The 22,693-nt window shown below is 41.1% G+C and overlaps 1 protein-coding gene across 7 annotated transcripts in view; it reads left to right on the top strand.

The window, feature by feature from the left end:
• ATP8A2 (ATPase phospholipid transporting 8A2) overlaps window positions 1-22,693 on the top strand; it is a 761,757-nt gene that overhangs the window by 723,737 nt on the left and 15,327 nt on the right. The window lies entirely within an intron of this gene.

Here is a 22,693-nt window from a genome sequence, read left to right as displayed (position 1 = left end):
TGTAGCTATTGACTAGGGATTGAGGGATGGGACAGGAAGGAGCAAAAGTAGAAGGAAATTAAAGTAAGGCAACAGTAAAGTCTTGCTGTCAGGGTCTGGATGGGGAAGTTTCAATTCAGCAGTTCTGAAAAATGGGAGCTGTAGTTCCTGTCCCCAAGGAGCTTACATTGTACTAGGATAATGCATGTACCCTATGACAGGAGTCCCATGAGAGCTCTGTGTTTGGGCAGTAGGAATACAAAAAGAAGAGAAGGAAAAGCAATTGGGCCTCTAGGCTTGAGTTCTACTTTAGGCAGGGTCAGTGGTTTACTCATCCTAGTACCTAAGAATCTTTAGTTTGCCTGTTAATGATGTAGTAGTTTTAAAATAAAGAATAAGGAAGGAGAGCAGTGCTTGGTTATTAAACAAGATGATTTTTCCCTTGCTTTAAATATCTTTTTCACAAATCATCCTATCCAACAACAGTGAAGCAGCAAGGCCTTCCTTTCATGTTGCCCGGTAGACAGATGAATGATGTACTTTGTACTGTTTGTACGAAATCAAAATTGGCCTCTTCTCCAACTTTTGGGACGTTTGATTTTTGGTTTTCCTTTACTCTCTCATGGGGATATCCCATTAGGGAAAGGGTAGGGGGAACTATCTAATTCAGTTTGTAAATGAAAGTTTTAATTTTAGAAATTTCTTTAAAGAGTATGGCTTAATTAAGACACTTCATAAAATGATGTTTTGATTATTTTCAATAATATGAACAGTGATTTTTATTTCAGGGTTGTTTTTTTTTCTTTTTTTTGCAGGAAGGGAGATTGGTAGTATAACAAACAAGAAAAATAGTTTTGGTGGATGAAAATTTTCTCTCATTTCTCAGTTTTACTTAGTTTGCCTCTCATTTAAACCTAGTTCAGATCTGCAAACTAAATTTTGTACTAATCTAAGTCATTTCCCCCCTCTTTTCTAATCATCACTGTGAGGTGAGGGACTCGGGACAATGAAGGGACAATTTTCTAAGCTTTGCTTCAGACCAATTTAAATATCAAATGTTCTGGGTTCCTGTTCTTGTCTTTTACCAGCAAGACCCTGAAATTTTCTTTCACTTAAGTACTTTTCACCAAATGTAACTTACTCTTTTGCTTTGGTAAAATTTGGTAAATGTAACTACATGGCTAGCCTTGCCGTCTTAGATCAGTTATCTTCGAATGAATGCATGGTCAACTGGTTGATCCCCTTTTTCTCCCCCACCCCCAGCTGGTACAGGCAGACATGAAGGAGGATCTGCTCACTCAATAGAGCCCTTGAGAGCAGAGTAAGAGAAGTCTGATTCAGCATTTGCTGAGGTCCCTCTAGCCTAGTGCTACAAACTCCTCACCTGCAGGTTGGGTCTGAAAAGCCAGGGCCTGGGTCCAACCCTCTTCCACCATGGTGTTCCTGTGGCATCTTGTGGGGATGTAATATGGGACAGAGCCTGAAGTCCATTAGCAAGCTTTTCAAACAAAAAGAAGACATTTCTTCCCACTCCAAGCTTAGTCTGGTACTAAGATTAAAAAAAAAACAAACAAATTTAAAAGCAAACAAATATATTTTAAATGGGTTCTTGACCTGAAGAAAACTATCCCTTAAGGTATTTTGTATAAACAGAGAATAATCTTGATCTCCCAAAACCAAAAACCATTTGATACTGTTCTGCTACTGAGACAGAATGTGAATCTTTTAGTATACAAATAGTCTTGAAATGTTGGGGGGGGGGGGCAAATTTTTTAGGATGATCATTTTGGGCTTCTTAAATTTTAAATCCATGTTTTTGAGGTGTTCTTACCATTTCAGTAAAGAAGCCTGTCTCAAAACTAGCATACTTCTCTCTTCTTGGACAGTCAGACTAGGGTTCCAGTCATAGATTCACTCCATATTCAGGTTTTATGGTATATCAGAACCACAAGAACCTTAGAGAACATCTAGTCCAACCTCCCCCATTTGATGAATGAGAGAAGTGAGGTCCATAGATATCAGATGACTTGCTTAAGGTCATACAGTTATTGGCAGAACTGGACCTTGAACTCAGGTCTCCTGTCTGCTAGTATAGTACTCATTCCACCCTCTTACTGTGTAACCATGGTCAAGTTCTAAACCTTGCTTAGGAAGACAATCACAGTGCTGTGGAAGAAGTACTAATTTAGGAATCAGAAGCCCTGGGTTCAGATCCTGCTTCTGACACTATCAATATGACACTGGAGTAAGTTACCTCATCTGTCTCAGCCTCAGTTTCTTCATTTGTAAAATGAGGGAGTTGGATCTTAGAGGCCAGTTAGTGCCTTTCAATTCCAGATCTATGATCCTATGAACTAAGAAGGAAAAAAAAGGGAAAATTTAGAACTATTGCTAAAGCATGTTCAAGTTAATTAAAACCCAAGAAACTAAACAAGGTGTCGATTAAAAAAACAAACAGCATTGCATAAATGACTCAGGAACTACTGAATGGCACAAGTCATTATTTCACATTCAGAATGGGGTGGTGCACATACGATGCTGCCAGGAAGCAGGAAGAGAAGCTGAAAGATGACTATCTAGAAATCATAAATCTGAGACGGGCATTCTTAAAATAACTTATGTATAGTATCCTATGAGAAACATTGAGGCTGTTTTCAGCAGAAATAGAGTTATGAGGAAAAAACGTACAACAGTTAGAAAGACATTTTGTTACTTTATGAATCCCTGAAATTTAGAAAGTATACGAGGAGACACCCTCAGCAGTCAGGAACTAGGTCATATGATATTAGGGCAAAAGAGAATTATATTGGTATAGTCCAGAAAAGAGGAGCTTTATTGGGAAATATGAATGAAATACCTTCCATGGAATATTTGAAAGAAATAAGATACATTTCTGATGCAGACTTTAATGTGAAATTGAGTTGGGTCTAGGGATGGAGGAAGAGTTTTAATTATAAAAGAAAGTTCTCAGTTAAATAACAATTGGACAGTGAATTTGACCATTTAAAGGTAGAAGGTTGATTTAAATATCCATCATTACTGATAAAAACTCAGAAACAGGTAAGGGAAAGCATCAGTGAAACAAAGGGAATGAATGGTCCAGGAAATGACACTGGATTATCTAAATAAGATTTCCTAGTGACCATATTTGCATTCAAGATGCAGGAACTAGAGTTGAAGTAAGTCAATCCTAAAGAAGTAAAACATGCCTGAACTATAATATGCAGCTAAAGATATCAGAAGTCTTTGGGCCCATGGGTACATTTTTTTTTAAACGAATAAAATAAACAGTTTTAAACTATCACTCATGTGAAATGCAGCAAAATAGGGTTCAATTCACTTTAACACAAACGTCTTTGTGATTGGTTTAAGTGGGAAAAGTAATTTTGTTAAAGCCCAGTGCTACAGTAGGGGTTTTTAATTACATCATTCTCACAAAGACTTGAGAGACAAGGTTTCCATGTGGTTTCAACCCCCCCTCTTTTTAACGAGAGGGGAAGCTAGTTCACAGAGATAAAAATGACCTAAGGTTCACTAAGGGCTGAGATGAGAGGGGCACTCTGGACTCCAACTCTGTGTTTCAAGGATGACTAGAATACATTTGTTTTTGCCTTTTGTTTTTAAAACAATGATCACATGTAAATTACCTATCTTTCCTGACAAATATGTACTTCTGTGGGATCCCACAGCAGACTTCAGCAACGGATTGATTAGTGCTGATGATTGGTCGCATTCTTTCAGAAAGCACCCAGGAACCATTTGGCTCCTTTTGTAAAATGTTGATTTCGTTTGCCCCACATGCTCCACATAGAAGCAGTGGATGGCAGCTTTACAAAGGCAAAGATTATTTCATTATGGTGTTTACATAGTAGAGATATCAGCATTAAACTTTCCAGTTAGAGATGACTTCTTTAAGAGGTTCTCAGAAGATCTTGGTTGATTACATTTCTGCTTCATTATCAGTAGGTTGTTTGCTTTTCAGTTTAAAGACCCTCCTCAGGGTCTCCCTCTCCTCCAGCTCTGATTGATCTCAGAAAGTAAGACATTCCAGTTAGCTGGTAACTGATAACCAGAAACCCCTCCTAAAATTGAGTTACAACTTGGACATAATCCTACAGAAACCGGACTATAATCATTGTTTTGTGGGCAATCCCAAAGTACTTGAGATAAAATAGACCAATTTGGTGTTCTTCAAGTGCAAGCTGGGTGCTGATTAGACTTTCCCTCCTATAATAACTGAATACAATGAACTAACCAAATTTAAGAAGAGAAAATGGATTTAAGGGAAATTCTTAGGGTACTTTTGAATTCACATTTGAATTTTTGAACACCCACAGCTCCCTGAGCAGATTTTTAGGTCTTCTCTTCAGTGGTTGTGGGTTAGGTGCCTTGGAAATCCATTGTTCTCCTCCTTTCCAGAGTAGGGCTGGAGGCAGGAAACTCCCTCTACCAAAGGCATCTCTGCAGTTTTTAATTGTAGAGAGCTGCCTAGGTAACTGAGAAGGTAAGTTTGTGGCAAAAGCAGAATCTGGACCCTGGGCTTCCTGGTTTTGATATCAGTTCTTTATCCACTAAACCAGGCTGCCTCTTTTCTCCTTTATTATTATTTGTAGCAGCTAGGTGACTCCATGGATAGAGCTCTGGGCCTGGAATCAGGAAGACCTGAGCACAAATCCAGCCTTGTAGACTAGCTGTGTAACCTTGGTTAAGCCACTTACCTGCTATTTGCCTCATTTTCCTCATCTGTAAATGCAACAATGATAGCGCCTACCTCCCAGGGTTGTTGTGAGGATCAGATGAGAAGACAGTTGTAAAGCACTTGGTACAAGTGCTATGTGGCTGTTGTTGGCATTGTTACGCAGTGAATCTCTCCATGCAGGCCAGAAATAGCCTCTTGGCCAGTATCATACACATCTGCCTGTCAGGGAGAGATTCCTTTATTGGGAGAAAAGAGAACCTGTAGCTCTTGACAATGCAAGGGGAAATCTAGTTAACAAGCATGTAATAGAAGCAGTTAATGGGCACAAGAGACAGAGCCCTGGAACACCCGGAGTCAGGAGGATCTAGATTCAGATTCTGCCTTAGACGCTTGCTTGCTGTGTGACCCAAGAAAGTTACAGCCTGTGTTTGCCTCTGTTTCCTCAACTGTAAAAGGAGAATAATAATAGCACCTCTCTCCCAGGGTGGTCATGGAAACCAGATGAGGTGTGCACAGTGCCTGGCACACCCAAGGTCTTGAAGTGCTTGTTTCCTTTCTTGTTACATGCCAGCTACTTTGCTAAGCTCCGGACATACGATGAAAGGCAAAAACCAGTCCCTGCTTTCTCAGAGCTCCCATGTCAAGGCAGGGCTAGGAGCTGATACTTCATGGAAGGACCTCGAGTTTTAGATGGCCTGTGGAGCGAGCTCAGCTAATCTTCCTTTTGTATCGAGCTCATGATGCTAGTGTTTATTCAAGTAATAACTCCTCCTCTGCCCAGCTTAAACCCCCTTAGGTGATGCTACTTGTGTATTATTCACAGTTACTAATGAGTAACTCCTTGGGTTCTTTCTTAGACTGGAGAATGAAACAAGTTGATTCTCTAGCCCCATAGTGATTAAGCATTGGGCTATAGGTAGGTAATGCCAGTCTTATGAATGACAGGGCCTGGGCAAAGGAGGAAAGTTCATGGCCTTCTAAGATAGCTTCCTCCCATGCCCAGCCCAGAGACTTTTACACAGGTGCTGAGCCACAAGTTTGGGCACCTTCACCCAAAATATAGACATCGTTGTTGCCTTGATCTGTTGGACTTACCAGAGCAGCATAACGTAATGTGAAAGCTCAGATAAAAGAGAAGGCTAAACTTTAGGCCTCCTCACAACTTTCTTTTAGGAATGGGCCTGTTGAGATAGGAAAGGAAAAGGTATATTGAGAAGTTAATTTGAACAATTGTGTCAAAACCTTAGTCTCCTATACTGATGAGATGAAAGACATAAGTAATAAGCAACCCCACTAAAGCCAAGAGGTACAAATTAAGTTTGTGGAATGGTAGAATCAAGAACCTGCTAGAAGATAAAAATGGGGAGAATTAGAAGATGAGGAGACAGGCAGAAAATAACTAAGGGGGATGATTGAGGCCAAAAAGAGAGATTAGGGAATTCAGTGGTATGGGAAACTCCCAGATCCAAAAACCCTCAGCACTCTTTCTGTAAAATAGTGTTTTAGAGAGGTTCTGAGTGCACTTGATCTCAGGTGTTTCTAGCCCCCAAACCAGCTTGGGAGTCACTAAGCTACTATATCTTATTGTAAAGGTAAACCGAATTAAGTGAGCTCTTTGAACATTCTCCTTAAATTGTTTGAGTCGTCTGACTACTGTCACAAGATTTCTAGAACCGTTAACACTATAGAGGAGCAGGGAGAGTGGAGAGAGAGGAGCCCAAAATTTTGTAGGTAAAAGTCTTACATTTGGTTTTTAAAAAATCAGTCCTACAAATATAAGATGGGGAACATGTGACTGTACAGAGCTCACCTGGAAAAGAATCTCAATACGAATTATAATATTAGATAGCAGCAAAAAGAAAAAGAGATAAAACACCTAATGGATTAAGTTATATTGAAAGAGGCAGAATCTCCAGCACCTGAGAGGGCAACCCTCCTGTGGTCCTCTGCCCTAGCCAGACCAGTCTGGAGGATTTCATTCAGTCCCACCCACCATAACTAGGGTACATGTTAGAAGAAAGCAACCATAATGGTGAAGGCCTTAGAGGATCAATCAAAGGAACAAGAAAGGTTGAACCTGAAGAAGGCTTCTGTAGCAACAAGCCATGTGGAACAATAGAGAGGCTGCTGGACTTGGAGTCAGGAAGACCTGAGATTAAATTCCATCTCAGATACTTTCCGGCTGTTGGACCCTGAGCAAGTCATTGTACCTCTGCTTGCCCCAGTTTCCTCATCTGAAAAATGAGGATAGTCATAGTGCCTCACCTCCCAGGGCTAGGTGAGTATTTATATTTACAAGACACTTTGCACACTCTAAAGCACTTTATCAATGCTAGCTGTTGTTGCTGCTACTGTTACTCAAGTTGTTGAAGATACCTGTTGTGGCAGTGAGTGAGGTTGACTAGAGAACCAGTGGGCTGAAGGTGCAGGGGCAAATTGAAGCCCGATGTAGGGACAGTCTTGCCACTGAAACCTGCTTCCTGGAAATCTCCCAGCAAAGGCTGGACTCTAATTTGTTTGAGATGTCAGAGGGGATTCTTGTTCAGACGTACTTTGGACAAAGTAACTGCTGAGACCCCTTACCATTTGGAGATTGTGTAAGTGCTGCAAAACATGGGGCTTTGTTTCTTGGCGTTTATAATAGTCTTTAGTATTTTGGAGTGGGGAAAAAATCTTACTCAAAGAATATCTGCTTGACAAAAAATGGTACAATAATTTGGGACAGTAAACACTTCCTTCTATTTGGCATATTCAGCTTTTGATAGTGATGTTTCAAAAGAGGAAATTGTATTTTCAGGAGTTTGGTCATTTCCCATAGCCCCTACCCTGTCTCCATATTCAAATTTATGCTGACTGCAAATGAAAGCTTTGACAGTCATCCACATCCCCTAGTTGGCTATAGTGGGTCGTTCCAGGGTGTTCACTGGTCAGCCTTCTGAAGCAGAGGCTGATGGAAGATCCCACCTGGAGAGAGAACATGGGAAAGATGTTTTATTGAACCTTCATGGTCTCCCAAACATATGCACTGAAGGATATTTTTAATGTCTCTAGGATATTTTGTATCTAGTGATATTTGGAAGCATGTATATTATTTGGTAGTATTTTCAAGCCACACTATAGTTGTTTAGCATCAGCAAAATAGCATTTGCAGCATGGGAAAATGTCCACATGCTAGAAATTGACCTCTCTGCTTTTTTTTCTCAGAAAAGTGTAATTGAGTGGCTGTTGTTGTTCAGTCCTGCCAGTTCTATCCCCACTCAACCTGATCCCATATGGTGTTTTCCTGGCAAAGATACTGAAGTGGTTTGCCATTTCCTCCTCCAGCTCGTTTTACAGATGAGGAAGATGAGGCAAACAGATTAAGAGTCTTAGCCAGGGTCACACAGCTACTAAGTGTTGGAGGCTGTATTTGAACTCAAGAAGATGAGTCTTCCTCACCTCCAGGCCCAGTGTTCTATCTACTGTGCCCCCTAAGTTACATACACTTATAATGGTATCCTTCAGAATTAATTATAAGCAGTGTTCAAGCCTCACAGCACTGCCAGGATCAGGTAGGACATTTTGCTGCAACATATAGAACTGATATGATAGGAATTGAATTATTTGTATTGGCTATGAAAATAGGCTGGTTCAGATAAAATGTAGTTGAATATTCTGAAATCACATCAAGTTAAATGCTTATCTTTTGATAAAGAAAATCAGTTTCTGCTTCCTGTGAATTTCAGTCATAGAGCTGAGTTCTGACTTCCTTCCAACTTGAAAACCTTTACCCACAGACTCACTCCTTAGTCCCTGAGCCCTTTGAGCAAGCAGGGTAATAAGCCTTTTGTTTCTAATCTTTACAATAATAAATGGATGCTACTGGCAGTGTTCATTCTACTCTCAGTCTTTTGAGGCCTGGGAAAGTAAGACAGAAACATATTTGGGCTTTAAAATTCTGTGAAATTTGAGATATTCGCCAGCCATGAGATCAAAAGTCAACCAGAAAAAGCCCCATAAGCAAAGAAGCTGTTCTCTTTACTTTTATTAAAAAAAAAAAAATACGGCAGTTCCCCATTCCCAGCTTAGGAATGCAAATAGACTGTCTTTCTGAATCTATAAGATGGACTAGTCTTTTTTCTTCAGTGCACAGAATAAGTATTATAATCTGATTTAATAGTTATGTGTTACATTTTCACAGTTCATAGTTTGGTTTTTTTAATCACTTGTGAGGAGCAAAGGCTAGGGTAAGAACTCAGACGCTAGCTTACTCTAAAAAATTGCAATATACATAATTCTAGTCTAGGGAAAGAGACTTTTTCTCCTCGTATTCTTCCATTTCCCTATCCCTTTCCTTTCTCTGTAGTGGACTCTACTGCAGTGAGCCTTTCTACCTTCTACCTCTTGGAGGGGGAGAAGAGAATGATTCAACTGAGCCTACCAGGACAAACCTGGAGAATGGAGGAGATGCTTCTTGGGGAGCAGTAAAGTTGACTCCCCTGGAAATTTTTAAGAAAATTGTTGCCAGAAATTGTGTAAGTGCTGTGTAGAGCAAGAGAGATGAACTGGATGACCTCTCAAAACCTCTCATCTCTGTTTATGACTCCTGAATGAATCCACATCTTTGATACTCTGTGGATTTATGTCATACAGGCAAAACCTCCCTCTCATGGATTCTTGATTGAAACTGAGCATTGAAAGATTTCCAGCGGGAGGTGAGGTGAGAGCCAGAACCCCTAGGCAGACTCTCTCATTTGGCAGAGAGGCAGACTGAGGGTTAGAAAGGTTGTGACTTTTCCAAGGTAATGAGTAATAAAGGTGAAATCTGAATCCAGCTCTTCTAACTCCATGTTCATTGCTCTTTCCATTATGCCATAAGAAGATTCATGACTTGTCTGAGGCTGCCCATGGGCCCAAGCCAGCTATCAAGTGAGTGAGACACCATGTGAGCCTACTGTATGTTACAGATGTGTGGTTCTTGAATTAATACAGAACAACTAATACTAGTCAATTTTGAGGGGTCCAGTTGTATGATGTTTTCACTGTATGTAACTTGCAGTGAAGAAACTCCCCCTACCAACCTAGATTAACAACCATTCTGTAATTTATAGACTTAGAGGGTTGCCATAACTGTCTTACAGTCTGAGAAATGAAGTGATTTATGCAGAACCAAGGCAGGGATTGGGATTTGGACCCAGTTTTTCTCACCCCTGAGATCTTCTGTCATTACTAGGCAATAAAGTATTGAATTATTAAAAACGTAGCATAGTATAGGAACAAGAAAAATGGTCTAGGATGCAGAGACCCAGGTTCTAATACTCCATCTCCTTTTATTTTCCTGCCTAACCTTCACCTCTCTGGTCCTGTTGCTAAATCTCCTCCAAAAACTGATTCTATAAATGCCTCTAATTCACTTACTCAGTGGGGAATATATCTTTTTTGAGTTATAAAGCCAATGCCATGGATTCTCAAAAATTCTCCAGAGTTTTTCAGTGCCAACACTGTCATTACTAACCTACAAATAACCACCCAGCAGGCCCTTTTCCCATATAGAAAGTTTGAGAGTCCATTGATTAAAATCACTTTCTTTTGAAGGAAGGTAACTTTCTCAAAAAAGGATGGTGCAAGCATATTTGCTAGAAAAGCCTTTTGGAGATTTAACCCAGGTGGCTGACAGTAAGAAACAAAGAGATGAGTTTAAAAAAAAAGTGAGTGCAGGATTATGGAGAGTGAAATTGTAGCACTGCCTCCAAAGTTAATGGGAATCCATCACAAGTTAATGACCAAGAAAGCAAAGCCAAAATGCTTAAGTGTCCAGCCTGTGACAGTCGATCCAGCTTTGGGGAGGATGTCAGCCTGGACTCCTGTTCCTTAGCTGTCCTATCAATTAGACGTGACTTTGTGGCAGCTCTGCAGGGAGGGACTTTTAAGACACAGCAATGCAGCACCAGTGAGTGGGAGAAAGCTAAGGTGTCAGTGTGCTGGGAAAGAGTCTTGCAGGCAATGAGAAAAGCAGTTATACATTTATTTTCCTCAGCTCTTGGCTCGGCCTGCGTCCTGTGATACTGGGGCCTTTTAGGACAACTCCAAGATGCTGAGACCTGTGTCTATTTTATGTTTGCTGTACATTCAGACAGGGGAAGGTATGGGCTGGCAGGCGTGGTGCCCACAAATCATCCTGCCAGAGGGCTTTTTTAACAACTCTGAGTAGGATTTGACTGCCCATATTGCATTACTTCATATGGGATGATGGGAAAGCAAATAATTTCAAATATTTGTGGTGCTATTTCAGGAACATAAATAGGGGCGTCTGCTTGAGGGGGGTAAAAATGATGAGGACAGCAAAAAGGCATCGTCTGTTCTACTCCAGGGCCAGGCTAGGCTTTAGGTACCAGACATCATGGATATTTGCTGCTGGCAAACAGTGGCTGAAACAGTCTAATTTCATATGCAGTCTGTCTGTACTTGTGTGCATACGTATGACAACATCCAGACACATCTGTGAATGTCTATGTGATAATAGGTTCACCGATTTATATGGAATTCTCTCCCAGCTTAGCGCTGCCCATAATTCCCAGGGTACTGCCGGAAGCTCACACCTGCACCCACCTTCAGCTCCTCCTCTGGGTGAGCCTTCAGACTGTCAGTGAGCTCCAGCAGGACACTGAGGTCAGGCTCTGCCAAGCACCTGGAATCCTCATTAACGTTAATTAGTGCTCAGTAGGTTAATTGGTGGTGAAGCTCATCTTTTTTTAATTACTTGAACAAATGAGCCCGAGGGACATTGTGGCCAGCTCTGAATTATTCTCTTTGTTGGATGCTTCTCATTTGAATTTGTAAAGACAGATGTTTGTTGTCCAGACCTAAGGCCTGTTTGTTTTGGTGGGGGAGGGAAGGGAAGAAGACAAAAGGGTTTGGGGAGGAAAGAGGGACCTTAATGAAACTTGAAAAATGATTTTTTTCCCCTAAAAATCCTTAAACTCACAGAAAAATATCAATTTCCCTTTGATTTGAATTTTCTTAAGTTTAACTAGAAAAGATGGAAGTAGCTTGCCTTTAGGAAAGGTAGCATTCAAAAAATCACAGTGAATTTTTTTTTTTTTTAGCAAAAAATAAATACAACCCTATTAGGTCATTTAGCCCATTTTCTTGACTATGCATATTCAGTGCACTGTCTGGTTTAATTTTCAGTGCCTCCAATGATGAAACTTTTACCACTTCCCTTAGGAGTTTCCCCCATGGCTCAGAAATATGTCCTTAAGTTTAATTTAACTTTTCCTTGCTCAATTCTACCATATTAATTAGTTATAATGATAATATCACTAACAATAACAATAATTGTTATCATGTATATAGTGCCTACTATTTTCCAGACATTTTGCAAATATTTTTTTTTACTTTCACTTTTACAAATATTTTCTCATTTGATCCTCCCAACAACCCTGGAAGGTAGGTGCAACATTATCCCCATTTTACAGATAAGGAAACTGAGGCAAACAGGTTAAGTGACTTTCCCAAGGTCGCACAGTTATAAATTTGCATGGCCAGATTTAAACTCAAGCCTTCCTGACTCCAGGCTCAGGGCTTTATTTGTCCCAACAGCTCTTCTTTATACCTCATATACGTAAGTGCTATCATGAAAAAGAACACTAGTTTTCAAATCAGAAAACCTGGATTCAAGTTGCTGCTCCAGGGCTTACTAGGAATGTTGACCAAGGGATAAGTCCCTTCAGCTCTCTGAACCTCAAGTTCCCCATCTCTAAAACAGAGGCAGACTACACTTTAGATCTATACAATGTCATTGGGAAGAAAATGCTTTCCAAACTATAATGTAGCCCATAGATATGACCTAAGCACTGTTTTATGATGTTCCTGGATATATATATCATCAGCACCTTCTAACTTTCTCCTATAATAAAGAACTCATAATATCTAGTCAAGTCTTGTGAGTAGTCTGCAGCAAGCCTTTGGCCTCTTTTGTGTGTCTCAAAGTTGACCCATATTTTACAATGCATCTTTCACTATCCTCCCCAGGCCCTGCACTCTATTCATAGTGCCACTATCACAGGGGCATCTTTTACCTTATGCTTCTTACAAGTGCTGTGCTGCAAAATGAGATGGTCAGGGATCTCAGGAATGCAGTTTTTTGTTTCCTGTAAACCCGAGGTAACATCAGCTCTCCCAGTTCCTTTGTTCACCTCTCCTGGGAGAACCCCTGAACCCTATTTCCATTTTGCTACAATTTCCTTTTGTCTTCTGGTTTCTCTCATCAGAATGTCAATATTGATAGACTTCATTTGTTTTAACAGCATATCAGCTCATAAGTCATTGGATAAAGATTCCCTAATAGAAGACCTATAATTAATGTTTGTTGATAATCTAAAAAAAAAATAAAGATGAGATTCTTGGCAAACATCTATTAAGCTCTTGCTGTGTGCTTGATACTGTGAAAAACCCTAGGAATACAAAGATAAAAGCAAAGCAGTATCTGCCCTCAGGGAACTTTCCTCCTAATATAGGAGACAACATGTACAGAGAGAGAGAGAGAGAGAGAGAGAGAGAGAGATCTATACATATATACTTATATATATGAGACATGAACAAATCAAATACCAGATATTTACATCAGTTGGACCGCACAAAGATGCAGAATTCAAGACCAGTCGTTTTCTTGATGTTTGGTACTGTCAGGAGGTATAGGGATGGCTTTCATCATCTCTAATTGAGTTCCTTGTTGACTCCTCTAGCCTTGTAGCTAGGCTTCATTGTGAAATGGCCCTGCATCTCCTAGGAGATACCTGCTCCATAAAGGACTCCTAGAGGCCTAAAGGGTATGTGGAGCCCTTTAATCCCTGTATCAGGAGGACAGTTTCTCAATAGTAGCTCATTTTAATTCCATAAAGATATTTGCATCCAATAAGTGAATGTGGAGCTTCTTCTCTGACAGAATTCACCCACAGCTGGTGGTGTCTTTCAGTCATTTATCCCTGGTATTGGTGGTGTCATCACAATACCCACAATTCCTGGTGTCCTTAGAAGATATCTTTAGGTTAATGCTCTTTGCATGGTCTTTCTTCTCTTCTTGGTCAGTGTATCTCTGGAGGAAAAATAGCTACGTTTCTTTTTGTTTTAGAGGACTGAATGTGGTTCAACCTAACAGGAATAACTTCATGTTGTGAAAGTTTCTTCATCCTCTTCCTCCATGCAGTTCGTTGTTCATTTGTCAGTTTTACTTTGTTTTTTATTCTTAAGATTTTTGTTTATATGTTATCTTGGCCGCAACAAGCAAGTCACTGAATAGGAAGAAATGTCATTCCTACTAGCACAGGCCTCTTTTGAGTTCTATATGACTATCAATTGATAGGATCCTTCTGGAACTCATGAAGGACATAAGAAATGTGTATGGGTCTAAGTTGGCAGATAGATTCTACTTACTAGGCTGTTTCTGCAAGGCTTTGTCAAGGAGAAAGAGCCCTCATCTGTAAAATGGTCATGATAGCAATACCCTCACAGTTATAGGAACCAGAGAGATAGTGTGAACAAAGTGTTCTGCAAGCATATATACATGTAAGCAGTCATCTTGTCAAAGTTGGGATTCTTGTTCATGTGCAGATTGGACCAGAAGACCCTTGAGATTCCTCCCAGCTTTGACATTTTGTGACTCACTGCATTCATGTAGTGAGAGCCAGAGAGAACAGTAGGATAGCCTGAGTGCCTACTGGTGCCAAATGCAGCAACACCTTGACAAGAGGAAATCTTCTACCATGTTGGGCAGATCCTTGGTGGAAGATCTTTGTTTAGAATTTCACAGGATGAGAAGGCATGGATACATTGGGATTAACAGAGATTAAGTCCCCACACTGATTCAATCCCAGATCCAATGAAGTGTGGGCAAAACCCTTCACATCCTTGGAAAAGTGGATTGAAGCATTCTAAATCCTTCAATTCCTTCCTTCTGTGTCTCAATCTAAGAGGGCTTAAGTTCTCATTGCACTGTACTGTATATCATAGGTACTACCTCTATCATGTGTAAAACTGTTTCTTAGCTGGAATAGCCTTTGTTATATACAATCCTAAATTCCTATTATCCTCCTAAAGCTGGGATTTCTTTCTCTTCATCAAAAACAACTTCCTCAACCTATAGTTGATGCAATATATTCCTACCCGCTCCCCCCCCCCCCCCCATAAGGTGCAGCTTATTCTTTCTTGCCAAGGTAGGAAGAGAAGTTGTCAGGCCTGGGAAGAAGGTAAGGAATGACATCATGTTTATGCTGTCCTGTAGGATCATAGATTTAGAATTGGAAGGGGCCTTTAAGGGTATGGAATCCAACCTCTTCATTTTAAAGATGAGGAAAACTGAGGCATGAGAAGTTAGGCACCTACACAGAGTCACAAAGCTCATAAATGCCAAAAGCAGGATTTGAATTCAGGTGCTTCTTACTCCCAGGTCCAGCACCCTATCCACAAGGTCACTCTGCCCCTCTTCCTGCACTTTCATCACAGTCTGGAGATAGTGTTCCATTGGTACAACCACATCTCCTTCTTTTAGAGTAACCTCATATTGACTGGCTTTGGGCCATCACCACTGGTTTTTTAAATATGTCTCCTTCCCTTGAGATTCTAGTTTCTCAGGTTATTCCCAAATGTGTCTGTTATAATGGGAGGTTTTCTACTGTGACCCCTGCCTCCCTCCATAATATCTTATCTCTGGGTCACTTGCTCCTTGCTCAGATATCATACTCTTTTCTTTATAATCTTATGACTAGGGCCTGACCTTTTCACAACTACCCAGGCTCATAGTACCCTGACTTTCCTCATTTAAGATGAGCCTCTCTGCCCCATTCTGAGACTCATGAAGCAATGGTTTCCATATGCACTGGGGCTGCCATTCAAATTCTACCTTGCCTGCCTAGCTAATGAGGTCAGAAACACTACTGCCTGTAATAGATACTTCTTCTCCCTTGGGTAATGTGCCTCCAGAAGAGATGTATTTGAGTTTTTTCCCACCCACCCCTCTTAAATGCAATAGTTAGATAGCATTTATTAGCACCATTTCAAAAGGAAAAAACAATACAGAAACAAATAAAAAAGGAATTCATAGAAACCAACTGGGTTGAAAATCTTGGTGGGGGGACAGTTACTGGTTTTTCTTTAACCCAGAAAAAGGCTGCTTTTCAGCAACAACCATCTTTAGAAATCTGTGGTGGACTGCTGTCTCAGGGGAAGTGACAGGACAGCACTGTCCCTTGGGGTTGGCCTTATGTTATTCCTTTATGACCTAACTTCCTACCAGGCACCTACACCCTGACTGATTGTTTAAGTTGCAACCCTGGCTAGTAGGTCAGAAGGATGGCTTGTTGTTTTACTGGATGTTATCAACTTTCTTTTTCATATCTATCCAAAGCAAGAACTTGTCTTGTGTGGCTATCCCTGGAGACTTTGTTCTCAGTCCTCTGGCACGTTACTTCCTATACCAGCCTTTCTTAATTTGAGGTGGAGGCATTTCCTTGCATCTTTGGATATGTTCTTATGAACTCGCACTTTCCCTCTCATGTGCTTTGCCTAAATATATCACTGAGGTAACTTCTTGGAAAAGAAATCTCTTTTTTTTTAACTTCCCTCTTGCTACAATAAACAAGCTATACAGTATGATCAAAATGTGGGAAATGGATTTCCTCGACTTCTAAAGATGGAGTATAGCCTTAATACACATGTTCTGGACTTCATGTTATAGTGGGGAAAGAGTAATGACTACAGCCATAGGACTTGGATTCAAATCCCACCATTAATATTTATTATGTGTGTAATTTTGATCAAGATTCTTAGCTTCCCTAGGCCTCCTCATCCTCCATTGTAAACAGAAGGAACTGAACTAGATAGACTTTGGGTTCCCTTCCAGCTCTGTATCTGTAATCCTATGTTCCCGTAACTTTAAAAAAATAGATTTCAAAGGGAAAAGCATAAAGTTACCTACTAAGAGGTAGTATGGTTATAGTGTTGTGGAAGGAAATGGGTTAAGTGAGATTAGATCAGATTACTTTGGACCTGGTTGAAGAACTGGACTCAAAAAGTAATAAATAATGTTTTGATGCTAGTCTGAAGGGTAATTTCTAGGCCAGATGTCAAAAGGTTCTTCTGTCCTTAGCCTATCAGTACCTTGGGTAAAGGCATAGACAGCAAGTCTATAATGGTTGCCAAGTAGAGAGAGATAGCTAATATGCTGGATCATAAAACTGAGCTTCTAGTGGAAGGGTAGAGCAGTGGGCCGTATCTCATTAGATAAACCTTAATAGCAATCAGTGTAAAGTACTACAATTCAGTTCAGAACATTAACTGCCTAAGTATAGAGTGGGAAAAGAAATGGCTAGACAGTGGTTCATCTGACAAAGAATTGTAAATACTAATGTCGCATAAACCCCATTAAAGTCAGCAGCAATGTTGCGTAGCAGGTAAGAAGCCACTGAAATGTCTTGGGTTGTATTGAGCAAAGGATCTCATCCAGAAAAGGGATGTGACAGTCCTCCGGTGACCCCCACCCTGCTGAGACCAGATTCAGAGCGTTATAGCCTCTCCTGGGTATTAGTGTTACAGGTACATCCACAGAAAGATGACCAGACTTGCGGGGGAACATGAAGCCATAGCACACAAGGAACTTTTGAAGGAACTACTAGTGTGTGGCTTAGAGAAATGGGGAAAAACAACAACACTACCAACTTCCTGACAAGTAGAGGTGATTAAATAAATGGGGAAATAGGAGTTTCCCATCCCTGGAAGGCTTCCATTGAAGGCTGGATGACCCATATCAGAAATATTGTAGAGGGAGTTCTTTAGGTGCCAACTTTGGTAGGTGACTTCTGATATCTGTCCTAGCTCTGAGATTGTGAATGTCACTTGTTCAAGGGTATCAATTAAGGGTTTCTAACTCTGTCATGAATTCAACTTTATGTCCTATGGGGTTCCTTCAGATTAACACACATGAAACAATCAGCAATGGTTACAAAACAGTAGGATAGCAAGTTCTAAACATGAGATAAGGAGAAATTCCAAGGAGAATATCAGTGAGGACTGGAAATTTCAGAAAAGGCTTCGTGAAGGTGGTGATAACTGAGCTCAACTCTGGAGGATGAATACGATTTGGAGAGGTCAAAGGGAGGGCATTGAAGGGTGGTGGGAGAAACATGAGGGAAGGAAAAGGGATTGGAAGAAACAATGTGTTCGTGTGACAGTGAGAAGATTAGCTTAACTAGGTCCAAGGTTGTAGTTGAGGAGCAGTAGAAATGAATGGATTTGGGCAGACAAATTTAGGTTCATTATAATAGGAATACAAGACAATTGATGTTTTTTAAGCCTGGGAGCCGCATGATGAAAGGTAGGCATATTGGAGGAGATGAGTGTTAAACTAGGTTTGAAAGAAAGGTGAAATATATGTGGGTTGGCAGAGAATCCTTCATAAAGAACAGAAGCTACATGGCACAGTGGATAGAGCACTGGAATTGGAATCAGGAAGGCCCAAGTCCAATTTCTACCTCAGACACAGGCTTTGTGACCCTTACCCTGCTTGCCTCGGTTTCCTCACCTGTATAATGGGGATAATAATAGTATCTCCCTCCCAGGGTTGTTGTGAGGATAAAATGAGATATTTGTAAAGCTTTTTGCAAACTTTAAAGTGATATATAAATGCTAGCCATAGTTAGCAAATATTTGTTGACCACAAGGTGCCTTCCTAGGCAACAGGGGAAACAGATAAATAAGATACAGTTTCTGACTTCAGAGGATTTAAAATGCAGCAAAGCACTAATTGCTATTTATTAGGATAGTACTTATGGAAACTTCTTTGAATACATTAAGTTACAGATAGAGTTCCTACTGGGGGGTTTCTGTCTCCTTTCTAAGTAATTATGCCAGTCACATTCTTGACATCCCCCAGTTGAAACCACTCGTTTTCCTGGTTATAGGATAGATACAGTGACGTACCACAGAGCCACCGTGAAACATCATTCTCTGGAGGCTTTGAAAAACAGGAGACTTTTTCTTTTCTTGAAAGTAAGGAGATATCAGGCTAAGTGAGGTCTCAAGGAAATCTTTCCAAGCCACCTTATTCCCAGTCTCTGTGAGTTAATTGAGAAATGGAGGTGGTGTAGTTTGAACTTCCATTGCTGCTTCAGCTGTGATTCCTGTCAGAGAAGAATGGCTACTGTGCAAAAATCCCAGAGTCCCATTGTAATAATTGCCATCATGCTCAGCAGACTTGCCCACTGTGAGTTAGGCATTTGTGACTTCCTAAGGGCAGCTTGCCAACAGAAGTCACTCACTTTCCTCTTCTGTAAAAAGAGGTCTTTGGTAGATTGGACGAGAATGACCTGGTAGGTCCCGCCCAACTCAGAATCCGTGATGCCACCAAAACACTCCATCACCTTCCTCTATAATGATGGCACTAATGAAAGCACATTGTTACCCCTAGGCCAGCTCAGAACCAGAAATGAACTAGGGTATTATGTAACAATGCTGAGCTCAGCACCTAGTTAGCAAGAATAGATTTTTTTAAAGGAAGTTACCAGAAGGAATGGGCAACAAGGTGGTGCAGTGGATAGAGCACCAGGCTTAGAGTCAGGAAGACATGAGTTCAAATCCAGCCTTAGACACTTAGTAGCTTTGTGACCCTGGGCAAATCACTTAACTCTATTTGCTTCAGTTCCTCAGAAGAAATGGGAAGCCTTCTCTCTTAGGGGCTGGGACAAGGCAGGTTCTTTCTAAGAACAGCCTTTCTAGCAGTAGCTGTGATATGCCGCAGTCTGGGCAAGTGGCCTGAGTTCTCTCCCTTCTTCTGCCCCTTCCCCCTCCTGAGACATGTGTAAGGTCTCCTCCTGAGATTTGCATTCTATCCCTGTCCATGCCAATGGCTTGCCTCCAATGCCACAATTGCAAGCTGTATCTCAGTGTCTACCAAAACAGACCTTTTGGTAGAAAAACATCGGCTGGATTTTAGCATAACTACTTGAGAGGAGCACCAAAGATCATCACTGGGTGATTTAATGTGTCTTGAATATTTGTAATGCCATTGGATCCCAGCACACCAACAGAGGAAGTATACATACAGACACATCCCCTCTGGAGAGACAATCAGGGACACCACACATGACTCTATAACCACTAAGGCACATTGGCATGCATGTCCCTCAGACATGGGATACTTTATTTGTACAAAATCAAGTTCTACCTTTGTGGCACACAAGGAGCTCCCAGTTGTTTCAGTGGGTGATTCATAATGGGTACCTATGGCCAAATCATGCCTGTTGGTCACAGAGGAAATAGGAAAAACCTGTGCCTCTGACACCTCCATTATGATGTTGTTGTACACTTTGAGAGCCTTCCTGATATTCTATAAAACATAAGATCCTTGAGATCAGGGACTGTTTCATTTTGTCTTTGTATTGCCAACAGTTAGCACATAGTGTAATTGCTTGTAGACTTATTTAAAAATGTTTTATTGATGCTCTCTATAAGTCATTTCCAAACCCCTATCCCTTCAGATTAAGCCCTTGCTTGGGGGAAAGAAAATGAAGCAAAAAACATACAATATAGTCATTCTATCCAACAGTGTATACAATATTCTGTCCTGGTAGTCCCCCACACCTCTGCCAGGAGGGAGGAGATATGCTCATGATCTAGTCTTCAAGGTCATCATTGGATTTTTCAGTTAGAGTTCAGAATCCTTTTAATGATTTTCTCCTTTACATTACTGTAGTCATGGCTCTGCTTATATACTTTCAGTGTGTTTCTCTGAATAATTCATATTCACTTCTTGCTGTCCAATAATGTTCTACTATATTCCTATACCATCATTTTTGCAGCCATTCCCCAATCAATAGCATTTTGGTGACTCATGGGATAAGTAGAACCTCAGGCTTAGAGTCAGAAAGTTCTGAGTTCAAATTCAGACTCCAGTACTTAACTGGCTGTGTCCTTTGGCAAGTCACTTAACCTCTGTTTGCCTCAATTTCCTCAACCACAGAATGGGGATAATAATGGCACCAACCCCCCAGGGTTGTTGTGAGGATCAGACTACATAATATTTGTAAAAGTGCTTAGCATTGTACTGTATGAATGCTAAATTATCATAGTAGGCACCCATTTGTTCCCGGTTCCTTGCTTGCTCTGTTTTGGCATCAATTGAACCTTTGTTCCTGTATTCAACTTGCTTGTGATATATGCCCAGCAGTGGGGTCACTGGTCAAAAGGTACAGATGGTTTACTCGCTTTTCTTCCATAACTTTAAATTGAAATATTTAAGAACCTTTTCCAAAACAAAAGCTTCCCCTCCCACCTCAATCCACAGTTACTTAAAAAAGTCCTTAGGGAATGGTGTTTGTAAGATATGCTGAGCCCTGGGAAAAATCATAAGTTTGTGCAGTTTCATTCTGATGCTTCATCTCCCAGCCTGTGGCACTTTCCAAGTGTGGGCATGAGGGAGAAAGAACAGTGCCAACTCTTCAGAGGAACCAAGTTAAGAGGCATTTGTATGAAAAAAAACAGGGCTAAGGAGTCTGTCAGATGACTTTCTGCCTGAGAGTAAATGAAATTTTCATGATGCCACACTACAGGGAGGAGCTTCTGTGGGTGAGGGCTTTGGGGATGTGAGCTGTTGGAACGGGGGCAAGGATAGAAAGGAGCACAAGATAAGCCTTTGATTATCAGCCAAATGCCCCACCCTGAGATAGCAGGCTCTTGAGGGGTGATGGAATAGGAGGTTGGATGGTCCAGCAAGCTCCAAATACCTCTTGGGAACCCTGAAGCCTCAAGTATGGACAAAAAGTCTCAAGGCTGCCTTGTTTCCTTGGGATCTGTCCTGTGTTCTGGGAGTGGATCTGAGCCATCTTCATTCAGGGTCAGGCAGGGAGTGCGACGGGCACTTCATAAAACTTTCAATTTCCTGAAACCAGAAAGCTTTGGAAGCTGTTCGTGGCTGCCCAGGGGTAGGATGGGGACAGGAAAGCCTCACCATGCTTACTTCTCATTTATCTGAGGGTAACTATCTGTGGTCAGGGGCAGGTGCTCAGCGGGGTCCACTGAAATTAATTTGGCCAGTGGAAGAAGGAAAAAGCCTTTGAGAGAAAAGGCAGAGCCAGTGTGATGGCATGGAGCAGGCATTTCACCTCACCAGCCCTCCAACATTTTGCCAGGCTCCACTAAGCCCAGGCTTCCTTTTAATTGGTGATGAATTAAATATTGTGATCTTATCAAAGACAACAACTACAAAACAATCTGTTCTGGATACCTATATACAGCGCCCACCTCACTGCCTGATCATGGGAGGGAAGGTAAAAATCCAAAACCAGACAGAATCTGAGCCATTCTTTAAGAGAAAGAAAGGGAAGAAAAGGGAGTAAAAAAAAAAAAAAGACCCTGACCCAGGAACCACAGCCATGAACCTGCAGGCCCTGGTTACTGGGATTCCTCGCTATAAGAGGATGGAGGCAGTTCAGGACCCCCAGAGACTGACTGAAGACATACCACCACTCTCACCCCACGTGACCCCCCCTTCCACACCCCTCCATGGCTAAAGAACAATGGGCCTTTTGTATATAAGTTATGAGACTCTTTGCCCTTCAAGGCCTGAAATCTCAGTCTGGGTCTCTTCAGACTTGCAAACGAAGGACTACATAAAGCCTTTACCAAGAGGACTAGGGCAGGTATGCCTAGCCCAGTTATGGGAAGGCTTGATTAAGTTAAAGGACCTGGAGTCAGGGAGATCTGGATTTGAATCTTGTCTCTGATATATTAATATCAGAACTTCCTGAACCTGATTGTCTCATCTTAAAAATGGAGACAATAGCACCTACCTCAGCAGAGCTGTTGTGAGGATCAAATGAGATCATGTTCCCAAGAGGTATTTGGAGCTTGCTGGACCATCCAACCTCCTATTCCATCGCCCCTCAAGAGCCTGCTATCTCAGGGTGGGGCATTTGGCTGATAATCATATCCTAAAAGGAAGAAGACAAACCTCATTTGACTATAGGGCTGTTTCAAAGTCTTTTG

This window comes from Notamacropus eugenii, chromosome 5 (genome assembly GCF_028372415.1).
Source record: "Notamacropus eugenii isolate mMacEug1 chromosome 5, mMacEug1.pri_v2, whole genome shotgun sequence".
NCBI classification, from domain to species: domain Eukaryota; kingdom Metazoa; phylum Chordata; class Mammalia; order Diprotodontia; family Macropodidae; genus Notamacropus; species Notamacropus eugenii.
This window is presented reverse-complemented; position numbering and strand designations above follow the sequence as displayed.